At 47.3% G+C, this 17,491-nt stretch overlaps 1 long non-coding RNA gene across 1 annotated transcript in view; it reads right to left on the minus strand.

Moving 5' to 3' along the window:
- The window catches only part of LOC123364405, a 66,418-nt gene extending 52,247 nt beyond the window's left edge, over positions 1-14,171 (minus strand). The window contains exon 1 of the long non-coding RNA XR_006577095.1: positions 14,023-14,171. This is a non-coding gene — a long non-coding RNA (uncharacterized LOC123364405). The remainder of the gene's footprint in view (positions 1-14,022) is intronic.
- Positions 14,172-17,491: the final 3,320 nt, after the last annotated feature.

Here is a 17,491-nt window from a genome sequence, read left to right on the forward strand (position 1 = left end):
TGTTTTTCTTTTCCAGATTATGAACAATCAGGAAAATTAAGATGAAGACGACTGATTTAGCTGCAGAAGACAATATTTTAAGTTTCTCATGTTGACCTACTGACACAGTCAATGTAATTTGTTTGTTCTTTTAATATTTCATTTAACTATTTTAGTTAAAAACAATTTTAACAAAAACAAGCCTGAATTTAAAAAACTTGAATGTTTATAAGTAAATTAAAAATTCATATGCTTCTTTTGTTAAAATATTATATGTTTGCCGTTGAAGAAAAAAATCCAGAATATATAACGTTGTTGTTTTAGTTAACTAAAACAATGTAAATGTCTGTCTGGTGATGTTCTCCTCCTAATACAGCATGGCAAGAAAATCCTCCAAATATTAATGATTAGCCTGTTGAATTGGAGATAGTTCACCTCCCAATGACTTCATAAATATCTGCCTCAATTACCTTTGGTAAATGAAATAACCAAACAATCATTCATTTTCTGATATAGCTGTAAAACTAATCTGAAGAGTTTTCAAAACAAGTCACTTTAAAAATGTATAGCGTGTACCTTCTAAAAATGAAACCTGCATCTATCTCTGAGTTGTGAAGAAAGGTTAAAACAACCAACAAGAATGCACTTTTATGTAGAAATTCATGACTAAATCGAGTCTTCCTGACTAGTGATTTAAATCAAATCCACCCTGTGGGTCACCTTTTAAAACCTGGCTTCAAAGGGATGGGAGTGATCTGCCCAACACAGACACAAGACCCACAAATTGACTATTCTCAGCTTTCCTGCTTTGATGGGATGGCATAAAGATTAGTGTCTGAAATAATGAAAAATAAGCAGTAACCCACATCAGAAGCACCACACACATGCAGGCTCCCCCAAACAACCCTTAACTTGCCAGGCTATTATCTTCACCACAGTCTTGACTTCAGTTTTATTTTTTTATAGCATATCTTTCTCCTTAACACCCAGACCAGCTAGATCAGGGGCGGCTAACCTGAGCCTGAAAAGGAGCCAAGATTTACCAATGTACATTGCCAAAGAGCCGCAGTAATAAATCAGTAGCCCCCAATCAGCTCTCCCCCCACCACCACCACCACGTGCCTCCCACCCTCCGGCAGCCCCACCACTCAGCACACACCCCGTCCCTACACCTCCTGATCAGCTGTTTCATGGCATGCAAGAGGCTCTTGGGGGGTGTGGGGGAAGAGGAGAGAGGGCATGGCAGGTTCAGGGGAGGGGACGGGATGGGGTGGAGTGGCAGCAGGGCCTGTGGCAGAGCCAGGGGTAGAGCAGTGAGCACCCCCGGCACATTGGAAAGTTGGCGCCTGTAGCTCCAGCCCCGGAGTCGGTGCCTATACAAGGAGCCGCATGTGGCTCTGGAGCCACAGGTTGGCCACCCCCGAGCTAGATACTGAAGAATACGACATGAATTGTTACACATTTGGATCCGCTGGCTTGTCCCCAGGAGGAGAAGATATAACATGTTTATAGCCGTAGAATAGATAAGGCAAGTTGAGCTTTTAACATATTAGCTGGTTGAGATGAGCTCCCCATTAGGGCTCACCTAAACCAGCTAATGTGTTAGGATCCAACCTGCCTTAGCTAACATATTTTTTAAATTACACCTCTTAGTCGAGACAAGAGCTGTACGCCGCGAACTTCAATTGTACAGCTCCCATTGACTTCAATGGCACAAGACCCAACCCCTCAGGCTGAGATTTTCAGAAGTGGCTACCAACTTTGGGTGCTCAACTGGAGATACCCTAAAGGGACCCGGGTTTCCGAGCTCAGGGGCTCAGCACTTTCTGAAAATCAGTCCCCCTTTCAGGGGTCTCAAACTAGGAACCCCAAGAGCACTCATCAGTTTTGAAAATCTTGGCCTGTAAGTCCACCGCAATGGAGGTCAGGGTTTAGATTATTTGAGACTATTGTTGTTCAAAGGTTTAAAACCATTTTTATTTTAAAATAAGGACTTAACTCCTCTTAATTCCCCAGGACAAGCAATTCACAAAGATAGTGTGTGGGTCGTGACTTCCCCTCCTCCTTCAACTAAAATTCTGGCATTTTTGCCATGTCCAGCAAATAGCTGGTTATCAGTAAACTAGGGAACAGTCCTGCTGCAGCAGAGAGTGGTCAGGAACTGTCTCTGTGTTGGCCTGCTCAGCCTCTCAAGTTCTTCAATAACCGAGCAGCTGCATGAGTTCATCCCTGAAGCATGTCAATTATTTATGGGCACCAGAATCCTCTAAAATTCTATTTGAAGACATTAGTGGTAAGAGGAGCTCTGCATGGGCTTTCATGCTTTGTCACACCTTAGAGATGCCTAAAATAGACCTAGTCTAGACCTTGTGCCATGGAAAGTATGGAATAATGGATGGAGCATAGCCCTGGGAGACAGAAGTTCTGGATTCTAATCTTGTCTCTAATGCAATCTCGTATTAACCGTCTCTACTTTTTCTTAACATTCCCCCACTGTCGCAATAGCGGGAGCACAAGCGTAGCGGGGGCATGTCGCCCTGCATGTTGCCTAGAGTTGCTGTCTGAACAGGGCCAAGTAAAAATGCCAGCACCTTGTCTACACTAGGGCTCCTAAAGTGGCTCCCATCAGGGGAGCTGTAGCAGGGAGAATTTTAAAGACAGAGCTCAGCACAGACATAGCCTGCGAGACCTTTGACAGGTTACATGGTAGGGCTGCACTTTACTCCCCTCCCCCTTCTGTAAAAACGGAGATAATACCTGCTTACCTCACAAGGTAGTGTTGAGGCGTAATTGGATATGAAGTGCTACCTATGTATTATTATCCTGCTTCCAGATTCATCGGAGGAAATATTTATCCCAGGTAACTTGAGGGCAAAATAAAGTCCCCAAACACAAACCCTTAAGCTATTCAGGTTGGGACTGCCAAAGAAGACCAAGGGAGTTAGGCACCCAACTTATTGAAAATCCCAGCCTAAATCTACAGTACTATGCTCTGACATGCTAATGTATGATAGCCATTTTTTCTAGAGCGGTTCATAACCTAGGTTCAGCGTAAATAAGTTACCTTTAACAAATCAATGAGTTTTACTGAATAAATTTGTCTCTGTAAAGAAAAAGGTAAAAAATTCAAGCAAACCTACCTCTCAACCCCACCTCCTCCAAAAAAATATTACTACCTTTATGGGGAGAGTTAGTACCTCGTGCTATGGAGGACACAAATCAAATCCAAATCTTTAGCATAAATCTAGAGGAAGTTCCACTTGAACAGACAGGAACTGCGGACAACAACATTTTATTTCTGGGTTTTTTACAGACTGGTTTGATATTGGCTGGTCACTTTTGGATCAAAACTTCCAAAAGCATCCGCTAATTCCTGACATGTCAGTTACTGGGTGTTCAACTTGAGGCACCTACAACTCTATGTTCAGCGGTGCTAACTCAGCACTCTGACTTCATCCGGAGTTACAGGCACTCAACACTTTTTACTGTAATTGTCTGTATTCTAGTGGTGCCTGGAGGCTCCATTATGCTAGGTACTGCACAAATATACAGTAGGAGATGGTTCCTTCCATGAAGTGTTTACAGTCTTAATAGACAAAACAACCAACATGCAAAAAAGAGGCACAAACAGGTGAAGTGACTTGCCCAAGGTCACACACTAGGTCAGTAGCAGAGCCAGGAATAAGCCCGAAGTCTCCCAATTCCCATCTTAGTGCCCTACCCACTTAACCATACTGCCCCCTCACACCTGCTTCTGAAAGGCAGATATTTGTTGTCTCAAGCTGGGTACCCAAGACACAGAACATCTGAAAAAATTGTCTTTAATTGATCAATTCTTCAGCTTCCTTGACTGTAAATTAGGGATAATAATGTCAGTCTATCACACAGAAGTACAGAGAAGCTTAATTAATTAGAATTAGTAGAGTACTTTGACAGCCAGGTTTGGAAAATACAATACAAGTGCAAAGTACCATCAGCGTTGTATGAACAGAGTTAACGACAATACCCACGGAGTGTATTAAAGCCAACCTGTGTTACAGGCCATGTATTAGCAGGTTAACTAACATGTTAAAATCCTGCCCCACTGATGTCAATGGGAGTTTTGTACTTCAGTGGAGCCAAGATTTCACTCCTAGTGTAAACAAGGCAGCTTGCCTACACTAGGGTTTTAAACAGATTAGTTAATGTGTTAAAAATGCAACGTTTGTCCTAGCGAAGACAAGGCCAGGATGTTTATTCATATGAAGTGATAAATGTTCTTCCCCTCAACACATCTCTCATTTTAGAAGCCTTTTTGTTATTTACTTAATACTGCCAGTAGATCTACCCAAAGCATTGAAAATTCATGGGCCGAGCCCTCCCAAAAATTATGAGAGTGGTTTAAAAACCACAAGACTTCAATGGATAATAAATAATAATAATGTATTTTAGGTTCTCTTTATGTGCTTCCTGGTTTTTGAGCCATTAGGGTTCATGTTTTCAAGCTTTTCACCATAACTGTGAGGGCTAGAAACTCTTATTCCCCACAAGTGGAAGCTGGTGTTGGAAACTTAGCTCTTTCCTGTGACATTTACAGAGAGTTTGGTTTTGTTTGTTGTTTTTTTTTTTACATGACGAATGTTTTTAATCAAGTAAAATATTGGCTATTTACAACAGCAACTCTAACTCAAAGATTTGTCTATGAATTACCCAGGATTTTGCTACAGTATGGTTATTTATGTAGTAAATATTAAGATTACAATACAATTAAGATTAGGGACTGTTGATTAATACAAGAGTTAATGTATTCTAAACAATGAATCTATGAACCACCGAAATGTAAGTGTGGATCCCTCTGGAGTTTAAAGTTTGAAGCAAACCCTAAGGAACCTGGAAGTTCAACAGCAGCAGGTACAGATTGTGAGACATTCATAGCAGTCACTCAGAAGCGTCTAAATGCCTGGAGAGACAGTCTGCTCTATTCTATACAAGTTCTTATATTCCTCTCATCACTGTAGTATCTGAGGGCCTTCTGCATTAAGTGACATGTCACACCTGGTCCATTCTCTCTCCTTGGGGGAGAACTGTGTGTGCACTATAGTGTTTTGTTGTTATTGCTTCCAGAAAGTCAGCTGCAGCATTGCCCCTTCTAAGCATTAAAAGAATGAGTCAGGCCCCAAAAAAATCATAAGATTTTTTTTTAAATCCTGACATGTTAAAAAATCAATGTAGGGTTTGGTGGGTTTTGATTGGTGTGGTTTTGTGTTTTGTTTTCATTTTTGCTTTCTGGTTTCTGAGCCTCTAACGAGCACTCGCTCTTTTCAAGCTTTTCTTCACAAAAATGAGGCCTAGAAACTTTGTTTTTAAAAGCTTCAGAATCTCAGCTTTCAGTTATCTCCTGATCCCAGCATCTAGAGTCTTCCAGAAAGACACCAAATAGGAACCCTGATAAAACTTAGTTAGCAACACTATGGCTGGCCCAGACTTCGACTACAGAATTAGGATCCAAGAAGGCCTTGATCCCAAGCACTTATGGCTCCCAGGCCTGAAGAGTGCATCGGCATCATAAACCAGAGTCGTTCGAAGAGTGGAAAAACCTCTCTTCAGACCTTCATCTCCCGAAACACCCTTTGTGGGAAATCCAAGTAGCGAATCACGGTAACCGGGTGGGAAGACACTGAAGGACAGCAGGATGCTGCCCTCATTCCAGGCAGAAGCGGCAGGGTTACTTCAGCCCAGAGACACTCACGTTTCCCAGGCGCACACCCACAGAGAGGCTGGGAAGGGAAGGGGTTCCCCCCCCCCCTCACAGACTGAGGCTCTCTCGACGCTAGAAAGGGTTTGCCAGTACAGCTAATCTGAAACCTATACAGGTACAGTTATCCCACCAGAGCCTTCTAGCGTGGAAGCAGTTACACTGGTATCAAAGTGCTTACTACAGTACAGCTTATACTGGTTCCCCCAACCAGCATAAGCGATATCAGTATAACTGCCTCTATACTAGGGCTTTACCTAGAGCACGGGTGGGCAAACTTTTTGGCTGGATGGCCACACTGGGGTTGCAAAACTGTATGGAGGGCCAGGTAGGGAAGGCTGTGCCTCCCCAAACAGCCTGGCCCCTGCCCCCATCCGACCCCTCCCACTTCCCGCTCCCGACTGCCCCCCTCAGAACTCCCGACCCATCCAACACTCCCCTGCTCCTTGTCCCCTAACCACCCCCGGGACCCCGTCCCCTATCCAACCCCCCTGCTCCAAGTCCCCCGTCTGCTCTGACCCCTATCCACACCCCCGCCCCTTGACAGGCCCCCCGGGACCCCACGCCTATCCAACCCCCCCATTCCCCGTCCCCATACCCCAGACCCCTGACGGGTCCCCCGGGACTCCCCCACCTTATCCAATCCCCACCCCCACATCCCAGAAGCTCCGCCCCATGCTCCCTGCCCCTTGACAGGCCCCCCCGGGACCCCACGCCTATCCAACCCCCCCATCCCCATACCCCATCCATACCCCCGACAGGCCCCCCCGGGACCCCACGCCTATCCAACCCCCCCGTTCCCCATACCCCATCCCCATCCATACCCTCGACAGGCCCCCCCGGGACTCCCACACTTATCCAATCCCCACCCCCACACCCCAGAACCTCCACCCCATGCTCCCTGTCCCTTGACTGCCCCCCGGACCCTCTCACCCCTTATCCAGCCCCCCGGCCCCCTTACCATGCCGGGCAGAACAGCATGTCTGGCAGCCGCACCGCCCGAATGGAGCTAGACACGCTGCTGCTCTGCTCGGCAGGAGTGCGCAACCCCGCCACCCAGAGCGCTGCCCACGCGGCGGCATGACTGCGGGGGAGGGAGAATAGCAGGGGAGAGGCCAGGGGACAGCCTCCCGGCCGAGAGCTCAAGGGCCGGGCATGACGGTCCCACAGGCCACCTCTGACCTAGAGTAACCATGCGGGGGGGTGGTTCATTACCCCTTATCAACGACGGCTGACCAAGCATAAAACTGACTGTATTCCTGTAGGGCAGGATTAGGTGGAAGGGAGCTATGGGGATGAACAAACCAGGTTAAAAAGTTTGACTGTGGCACTTGGACAGTGGGTATAATTTTATGTGCCAGAACTGGGAAGCAATTGAAATTTACAAGTTCTGGGTCTCAAACCTGCAGCCCATAGGGAAAAGGCGGCTATGGTAGCTTTGAGACACCTTTGCACCCTCTCAATCCTGGCGTCACCCAGCATAAGTTAGATAGTCCTGGGGGCCTAAATCATGACAGCCTGCCTATGGCCACAGCACTGCCTGGAATCCGCACGGTGCTGATGTGGCCACACCCTTCCCACCCCCCTGCCTCCAGGCAGAGGTTTGTGACAGGAGTCCTTGGAAGGCAATTGTCCACAATGCCTGTGCTAGGAAAATCCTCTCCCAACCAGATATGGGGCTTTCGGGCGCCTTTTAGCTGCTCTGCCCATTACCCGTCGTAAAGGAGCCAGAGCAGGGCTGAGGATCTCACCCCTACTCTTTTGATTATGAGGATCTCACCCCTATCCGTCGTATGCCCGTGTCAGACTCTCTCCGCTGTCAGACTAAGATCTTTGGGGCTGGGACCATCTTCTGTTCTCTGTTTGTACCGTGTCTAGCACAATGAAGCCCCGGTCCTGGAATGGAACGGGATGGCCAGGCACTATGATAATGTAAATAAATAAGATGTGTGAAGCAGCTGACTCACTCCAGCACTGACCCATTCCAGCCAGACCCTGCCCACCTCCTTCCCTCTCACTACAGAACTTCCATAACAACAGACAAAGCAGGCTTTGTGCACAGGAAAAGCTCCAAAGACCTAGGTTGTTTTGTTGTGTTTTTTTAAGGACTGCATTAAAGATGTTGTAGGTTTTCTGGAGAGCAACCAAGAACTGGTCGGTAAGAGCCTCGTTCATACTGATTGAACCGTTAGTGGGGAAGCAATATTACACACCAGCTGTGCTATAGCCAATTTACAAATGCTTAAATATATGCAGGCTCATTTAAAGGACATAAGATTAGCCCTGAACTCAATCCGCTCCCACTGACTTCAACAGGAGCTCAGCACCGTTTCATGCATATTCAACACCTTGCAGCCTTCATCTCTGAGCCTGAACTGCTGGGTTCTCTGAGTAACACGCGGCAAAGCTAGGTGCATCCAGACCACTTCCCCTATGTGGAGGCTGTACACACGTAGCTCTCTGCAGCGGGCACAACTGGGGCCAGTCCACACTGGCAGCACTGCTGAGCTGTGCTCAGCACTGTTGCACATTCCATCCACACAGGCAGTGTGCTACCCCTTGTAGTGGTGCCGGGTGGAGCTGGGAGGTATTGCCACATCCTCACAGATTTGCAATCCAGGAGGCAGCAGTTAAGTATGGAGCTGCTCCCCACGCCAAATTATCTTATGCCTACAGGCTGCCAACATGGGGAGGCATCCATGCAAGCAGGGACTCGCAGGGTCCCAGCAGCTGGAGCATGAGGCCACAGGCAGCACTAACCCCACCCCTTTTTGCCACATTGCACCAGGAGCACATGTTGAACTGCTTGTCCCTCTGACTCCTGAATCCTTTCCAGAGTCACTGCTTTCCAGGATACAGTCTCCTAATTCTGTAGGTACTGTCTGCAATCTCTGTTCCTAGATGTAAGACCTTGCATTTGGCTGTATTAAAATGCATTTTTTCTCAAATGGGCCCAGCTTGCCAAATGCTTCAGATTACTCTGTATGACTGCCCTCGCTTCACTGTTATTTACCACTCTGCAAATCTTTGCACCATCAGAAAATCCTCCACCTCAGAGATGCAATACGGCATGTAACAACTCAACTGCTTTCTTTCCATCTGTTACCTTGTCAACAATGGAGGAAAAAAATCAGATCCCAGCAAGTTCTCTCATAATTGACTACCAGCATTTGCAAAGCGAAAGAATTTAAGATTTCCCCAAGAAGGCTGCATTGACCTTACAGTAGTGATAAAGCCAAAAAAATCATTTTCTCCACTGAACTGGGTAAACAACAAGTACATTGCAGGCACTTGAGCTGCATGCAGAAATTAATCAAGTATAGCTGCACATCTAAAACCATATCCGTAGGCACTGCACTAATACAGTTCTATACATAAGTACACAAACTAACTACAACAGTTAGTTTGACGTCTGACGAAGTGGGTATTCACCCACGAAAGCTTATGCTCCAATACGTTTGTTAGTCTATAAGGTGCCACAGGACTCTGTCGCTAAACGACAACAGTTATTTCTTTGTAAGGTATGGAGGCGGCAAGGGAGGAGACACAATAAAATCATAGAATCACAGAATATCAGGGTTTGAAGAGACCTCAGGAGGTCACCTAGTCCAACCCCCTGCTCAAAGCAGGACCAATTCCCAACTAAATCATCCTAGCCAGGGCTTCATCAAGCCTGACCTTAAAAACCTCTAAGGAAGAAGAGTCCACCACCTCCCTAGGCAACCCATTCTAGTGCTTCACCAGCCTCCTAGTGAAAAAGATTTTCCTAATATCCCTAAACCTCCCCCACTGCAACTTGAGACCATTATTCCTTGTTCTGTCATCTGCTACCACTGAGAACAGTCGAGATCCATCCTCTATGGAACCTCCTTTCAGGTAGTTGAAAGCAGCTATCAAATCCCTCCTTATTCTTCTTTTCTGCAGACTAAACAATCCCAGTTCCCCCAGCCTCTCCTCATAAGTCATGTGCTCCAGCCCCCTAATCATTTTTGTTGCCCTCCGCTGGACTCTCTCCAATTTTTCCACATCCTTCTTGTAGTGTTGGGCCCAAAACTGGACACAGTACTCCAGATGAGGCCTCACCAATGCCTAATAGAAGGGAATGATCACATCCCTCCATCTGCTGGCAATGTCCCTACTTATACAGCCCAAAATGCCATTAGCCTTCTTGGTAACAAGGGCAGACTGTTGACTCATATCCAGTTTCTCATCCACTGTAACCCCCAGGTCCTTTTCTGCAGAACTGCTGCCTAGCCATTCGGTCCTTACTCTGTAGCAGTCCATGGGATTCTTCCATCCTAAGTGCAGGACTCTGCACTTGTCTTTGTTGAACCTCATCAGATTTCTTTTGGCCCAATCCTCTAATTTGTCTAGGTCCCTCTGTATCCTGTCTCTACCCTCCAGCGCATCAACACTAAACTGGGAGGAGTGGTAATCTCCAAACTTGCTGAGGGTGCAGTCCATGCCATCCTCAGATCATTAATGAAGATACTGAACAAAACCGGCCGAAGGACCGACCCTTGGGGCACTCCGCTTGACACCGGCTGCCAACTAGACATGGAGCCATTGATTACTATCCATTGAGCCCTACAATCTAGCCAGCTTTCTATCCACCTTATAGGCCATTCATCCAATCCACACTTATTTAACTTGCTGGTAGGAATACTGTGAGAGACTGTATCAAAATCTTTGCTAAAGTCAAGGAATAACACGTCCACTGCTTTCTCCTCATCCACAGAACCAGTTATCCCATAATAGAAGGCAATTAGGTCAACCAGGCATGACTTGCCCTTGGTAAATCCATGCTGACTGTTCCTGATCACTTTCCTCTCCTCTAAGTGCATCAGAATTGATTCCTTGAGGACCTGCTCCATTTTTCTTCCAGGGACTGGAACAAACACTTCCGCTCCAAAATCAAATCTGTAGCCCGTTGCTCTAAGTGTTCAATAGCTTCCCAATCAGGAAATGCATTTTCCTTGCTTCTATTTTATATTGTGCTCTGCTTATTTCACAAAGAATAATCTTGTAACATGCTATTATCCCTTACCCAGTGCAAAAAACATCAAGATCTTCACTGTGCTTTCTCAATATTTCTCATTGATGTACGACTACCCACACAGTCCCACAGTGCTAACAGTGGGAACACTACTGGAATAAGAGGTATATCTATCCTACACTTAATTCAATTATATATAACTTGTGTTACTTGAATCAACTCATGCAAACACGATTCAGTTCATCTTCATGTGGTATTCCTATTTGTGTTTAGTGGACTTGCTGTTCAGCATCTCATCCACACTAGTGCTGCATTCAATCACATCAGCAACAGCGACCTATGGTAACGAATCCCAGAATTCCTGGCACCACTCCAAACTGTGGTGTATTGTGGGTGATTGAATAATCCTCTAGGATGACTCCCACCCACCCAGAGGGATTGTGGGAGCAGAAGTCAAACTCCCAGAATTGCTCCAGGTTCCAGACACGGCATCCCATGAAAGCAAGCCAGCATGTTTACTACTGTGTTGTCCAATTCTATTCAGAGAAGATCTACGCATCCAGTGGTAAAAACCCTGGTGGATACCGCAATTTAGCTACACGACAACTCCCACTCTTGCTCTTTCCAGTGAAGCTACACTGGTGCTAGAACAACTTGAGAAGTTTTAAGAAAAAGGTCATTGTAAACGAACAGTGGTGTAAACCATCTGACATATTTGTCTGGACGGTGCTTTAGAAACGCAGAGAACATTGCTAACCTTGGTTCACGTTGTTTGTGGCCTTCCTTCTAGGAATTCCACCAATAAAATTACTGCAATACACCACCCAGACCTGTGTACACAGCTCCTCTAGGATGGGTCTGAAGGGAGTGCCCTTCCAAAGAGATATGACCCTAATCCTGGAAAGATTTAAATGTGTTTAAATCTGCAATCGCAGGGCCTAAATTTGACTGAGGGCTATGCCTAGGTTACAAAAAGAAAGAGAATGAATTATAACAGAACCCCATGATTCAACTGCATCGTAGGAGACACCATCCACAGCCATTTTATAAAGCGGTTAACACATATGCAAGTAAGACAAGTTCTTACAAAAGTAGTCTTATTTTAAAGCAGAAACTGCTTCAGTTAAGTAGGAGCGGATTCAGGAGCCTATGTCACTGAAATCAAAGGAGGTTGGCCATTGACTTCAACAGGAGGAGAACTGAATTTCTCTGCTACTGAGTTTCCCCAGGCATCATAAAGACATCAGCATGTGGATTTGACAGAGTTATGGCAAACAATTTAAGCCTGGTCTAACACACCAAAACGTTGTACCACTTTAACTATCCTGTCCTAGTCAAAGAAATACAGCTACTCTACTACAGACATGTCTCAGCACATTTTATTCCGGCAAAGGAATCACGCCATACCACCATAAGCACACATATAGGCTCCGGGTTGTACTTTTACAACTATATTAGTAATAAAATAAAAAACTGCATCCATAACTGATATTATACCAGTATATGGCCTGGTCTCTACACTGGTTTTACACTTGCAAACACTGGGGGGGGGGGGGGGACGCGCCCATGGGAGAAATACAGAAAAGGGCTGAGAAATAAATACAAACAGAACATTTTGTTTTAAATTATGCACATTGCTTTTGTTTCAATGACTTGTGCGCCATATGTGCTGGAGTACTATTGTGGTATAAGGACAAATGCAAAACAAAATCCTCTGAAGCTCTTTGGGGCAGAAGCAATCATCTACTAGATGTGTGTACAGTGCTTAGCACAATGTGGCCTTAACATGCTCGGCCTCATTTAAATGTTTAATAAAATAATATAAACCATGCACGGGGGAAAACACCACTGCACATGATGCTTTATCACAGTACCCTGAATAATAAACATTGACTGCATCAATTTCTACAGGTCACAAATATTTTTAAGCGAGGCTTTTCTAAAAATATATAAAATATTACAAAATATTTGTAACTTTCATCACCAAGCAGAAATGCAGTGCATGGTGATGTCAGCTAGACGGGACATTATAGGAGGAAAACAATATCCTCACATACTAGAAACCATAGGATATGCACATTTTGCATATTACATTAAACATACATATAGTAGTGGCTAATTTACTGTAATATATACCCCCAAAAGACATAAAATTCAAATGAGCTATGGCTTTAAAAAAAAATTTTAAAATGGGGATGTGAACAAGTGAACATGTCTGAACTTGTCGATACGAGCATGATTAAAATAATTTTTTTTTTTTAAAAAAGGCTTTACTAAGACTCTCAAATCTCATTCTTTGATTCTTCACCATGCTGCTCTTCTAAGATGTTATTTAATTTACCAATTACACGATAGTTTAAACACTTTATATGTCATATCTACAAAGATCTCTAAATATGCATGCACACACATTTAATATGCGGCCTTATAAAAACATGCATTGCCATGGCTCTGGAGAAATGAGCACCTTTGGAAAAATGTCCTTTAACAGGCTATAAAGTATTTTCCCTGTCCATTTAGTTACAGGGCCTTGAAAAAGCACCATCCAGCAAAATTCAGTTGCTCATATTAAAGATGGTATGAGCACCAACATTCCAGATCTACAGGCTAGAATCTGAATACTTAATATAAAACGTATAGAAGCAATACTAAAATCGCTCCTAATACAAATCTGCACTTTGACCGAACGACAGCCTGCATAAATGTAACTGATGGAGAAAGCAAATCAACAATCTACTAAAACATGCACACTTTAAACTCAGACACACCACTCCCCTGACTCAAATGTAAAACAAAATGTAAAAGTTGCACAGCTACAAAAGAAAAAGAGGGAGTTTGCGTGCATTGATTTCTCTCTCTAGCTATCATGTATTTGGAAAATACTGTAATCTGAACAAGGCGCGGGGGGGGGGGGTAGGGAGATGGGGGATGGGCAAATCAAGCCTAGTCATTTCAATGCAATCTACACCCCAAACATTACCGATCATATTATGGTAATTTTGTATGTTTTAAAACAATCCTGATCGTTTCTTGCTGCATCTGCACTTTCTGTTTCCAAATTTCTATTTTTAGTCCATCTTTCACCAAGCGCTTTAAAACCTAGAAATTATCTCTTGGCACAAAGAATGCGATGACCCCACGAAACCTGCGAACACCCTGGCAACTTAGAAGTGCGATTAGTTTAGGTATATATTCAAAACAAAACAAACATCCTCCCCTCCCCCCATTTATTTCAACCTTAGCAACTCACTGCGCATCTCTCCCTGGATTGCAAGAAGGAGTCCCAACGAAATCTTAAGTAGTGCAAACTTACTGGCAATTTCAGGCTGTTTCCCCCCATAAAATCCATTCCAGAGCGGTGCAAAAAGGGGCTTCCGAACGCGGCCGCTTTGCAGCAAGAAGCTCAGCCTGCTGCCCATGTGCTCGCAGGAGCACGCGCTCCGCGCTCGCCTCAATAGAACGTTGCGCTGGCAAGAGGCTCTGTGACGTCACTGCCCCCCGCAGCTGATCCTGCTCCGCAGGCTGCAGCCTTAGGCGGAGCGGACTGATTACTGCCTCCGCCTCCAGCACCGGGGACGTGCAAAGGAACAGGAGGGAAAGGCCATCGCTGGAGCTGGCGGAGCCTGCCAATTCGGGACCCCAAAGCTGTGCCGTGAAAGCAGAGAACAGACCTAGCTGCTCTCACTGCATCCAGGAGCATCCCAGAGCAGGAGTGCCAGGAAAACCCACATCCAGCACTTAGATCACCTTGGATCCAGCCGAATTTTGGCCCCAGATTCCCAAAGTCTAATGCCTGAATACAGGGCCGGCTTTAGGAAGTGCGGGGCCCAATTCGAACATTTTCGGCGGGGCCCCGGCAGGGATGACTTAAAAAAAAAAAAGTTTAAAAAAGCCTTTCATTTCTTAGCAACCAGTTCCCTGTAAAAAGTTCTGTTTTAAGGGATGTGCCACAGTATGTATTTTTTTGTACCAATAGGGTTACCATACGTCCGTATTTTTAAAAATTCCTCCCGGATGGCGATTTAAGAACCAAAAAGCTGGACATGTCTGGGAAAATACGGATGTACATTAACCCTACCTAAACTTCTTTTTTAAAAAGATGGGCCTGAACTAGAACTGAGCTCTGTTTCACATGTGTGGGTCCCCACCACTCCCTGGGGGTGTGCTAGGGTGACCAGAAGTCCAGATTTTATAGGGACAGTCCCGATTTGGGGGTCTTTTTCTTATATAGGATCCTACTACCCCCCACCCCTGTTCCAATTTTTCACACTTGCTGTCTGGTCACCCTAGGGTGTGCACGTTTGTGGGTCCCAGCTGTTCCCTGCCCCTCTCATTGAAGCAGGTGTGCAGGGTTACTGCCCTGGGAACTGCAGGGCACCAGTGGACATGGGGCTGGCTGGAGGCAGGGCAGGGGCTGACTGGAGGTAGGGTCTGGCTGCAAGCAGGGCAAGGGGTGCGGGGCTGGCTGGAGACAGGGGGATGTGGGGTGGGCTAGCTGGCTTCAGGCAGGGCCGCAGGGGGGTGCGGCAAGGATTGGCAGGGCTGGAGACAGAGGAGTGCGGGACTGGCTGGCTTCAGGCAGGGGCGTGCGGCCGGGGTTGTCTGGAGACAGGGCAGGAGGTGCGGGGCTGGTGCGGGCAGGGGCTGGCTGCAGGCAGGGCAGGGAGTGCGGGGCTGGGTGCAGGCAGGGGGTGTGGGTACAGGGGGTGCAGCCCACCCTGTACGGTAAGTGCCTCCTCCTCTCCCCTCCCTCACCAGGGTAGCAGCAGCAGCCCGGGGCTCAGGGGCTATTTAAAGGGCCCGTGGCTCCCCTGCTTCCACCGCCCCAGCCCTTTAAATAGCCATGGGAGCCCTGGGGAAGTGGCAGGGCTCCAGGGGCTATTTAAAGGACCGGGGCAGCAGAGGCAACTGGAGCCCCCCGCTACCCCAGGACTCTGGGGGTTATTTAAAGGGCCTGGGGCTCCCCTGCTTCTACCACCCCGGCCCTTTAAATAGCCACGGGAGTCCTGGGGAAGCGGCGGGGTTCCAGGGGCTATTTAAAGGGCCGGGGCAGTAGAAGCAAGGGGAGTCCCAGACTTTTTAAATAGCCCCCAGGGCTCCAGCAGTGGGGCTCTGGTGGCAATTTAAAGGGCCTGAGGCTCCAGTCCCTGCTGGGAGCCCCAGGCCCTTTAAATTGCCTCCTGGGGAAGCTGGGCCACCCCGGTACAGCGCACTGGCAGGGCTTGGATGCGGGGCCCTCTTAGGCGCGGGGCCCGATTCAGGGGAATTGGTTGAATTGGCCTAAAGCCGGCCCTGCCTGAATAGTCAGTAGATCTAGCTGTTCTTTTTCTTCTTCAAAATGGGAGTTTTATTGACACACTAAAAATATGCGAAAGTATGAGATTTAAACAGGGCCAGTGCAACCATTTAGGCGACCGGGCACTGGCATTTGGGGGGGGGCGCCATTTTCTTCGGCAGTGACTGCGGCAGCCAGATCTTCGGCCTCCCGGTCGCCACCAGCATTTAGGCGGAGGGAGCTGGGGCAGGGGAGTGCGGGGAGGGCCGCCTGCAGCAAGTAAGGGAGCGGGGGTGGCACGCAGGGGAACTCCCCGCCCCAGCTCACCCCTGCCCCGCCTCCTCCCCGAGCACGCCATGGCTGCTTCACTTCTCCCGCCTCCCAGGCTTGCGGCGCGTGGGAGGCGGGAGAAGTGAAGCAGCCTCGGGGTGCTCGTGCGCAGAGCAGGGGGTTGAGCTGGGGCGGGGGGGTGTCTCAGGGCGGAGGGTGGGAGGTGGGGAGCTGCCACAAGGGGGGGCGCCTCAGGGCGGAATGGGGGAGCTGCCGCAGGGGGGTGCCTCAGGGCGAAGGGGGGAGCTGCCACGGGGGGGTGCCTCAGGGCGAAGAGGGGGAGCTGCTGCAAGGGGGGCGCCTCAGGGCGGAGGTGCGGGGAGGGGGAGGGCACAAGGTGGAAGTTTCGCCTAGGATGCAAAACATCCTTGCACCGGCCCTGGATTGAAAGGAAATCTGTGTTTTTGCTGTACACAAGCTGATAGGCCCCTTACTGTGTTGGCAAGAAACTTAGCAGAGATAGTGTCATTTTAGAATGAACCGGTCAGCCACAGAACTAGCAGCCAGAGGTCTTTCCTGTGCACATTAAATGGCAGAACAGCAGTCACCCCTGGAGGACTCCCACCCTTTCCCCATAAAGCAGCTCTACATCCCATCGCCCAGCTGTTCTGAGAAACTGTGCATGGCCTTCCTGAACAAGTGCACTCCACTCCCCCCTGAAACTCTTCATAGCTGCACACACTATGCCCATTCAGCTGCTGCAGTCCTGGCCTGGGTTGGACGCTAGCCAGGGACCCTCTTACTACACCAGCAAAACTCTGCACCCTGACACCGCTGGGCATGAGCACCATAGTAACAGACCCTGCATTTGGCGTCTGATACATCCCTCCAGTTTTGGACCTTCACGTCCCAAATCCCCTGGCATGAACAGAGAACAAGTTTAGGTCTTCTTCTTACTGCAGCAAAAAATCCTGGTCCCTGATGTACCCTTGTGCACAAATGTTGCAAAAACCCAAATCCAGTATCTGGATCTTAATAATTCTGGGCCCCAAATTGTAGATCAGCTCTTAGATTCAGTTTTTGTACCAACTATATTGGTTTAAGCAGCAAAGAGTCTTGTGGCACCTTATAGACTAACAGACGTTTTGGAGCATGAGCTTTCGTGGGTGCATCTGACGAAGTGGGTATTCACCCACGAAAGCTCATGCTCCAAAACGTCTGTTAGTCTATAAGGTGC

Source organism: Mauremys mutica, chromosome 2 (assembly GCF_020497125.1).
Source record: "Mauremys mutica isolate MM-2020 ecotype Southern chromosome 2, ASM2049712v1, whole genome shotgun sequence".
Lineage (NCBI taxonomy): Eukaryota > Metazoa > Chordata > Testudines > Geoemydidae > Mauremys > Mauremys mutica.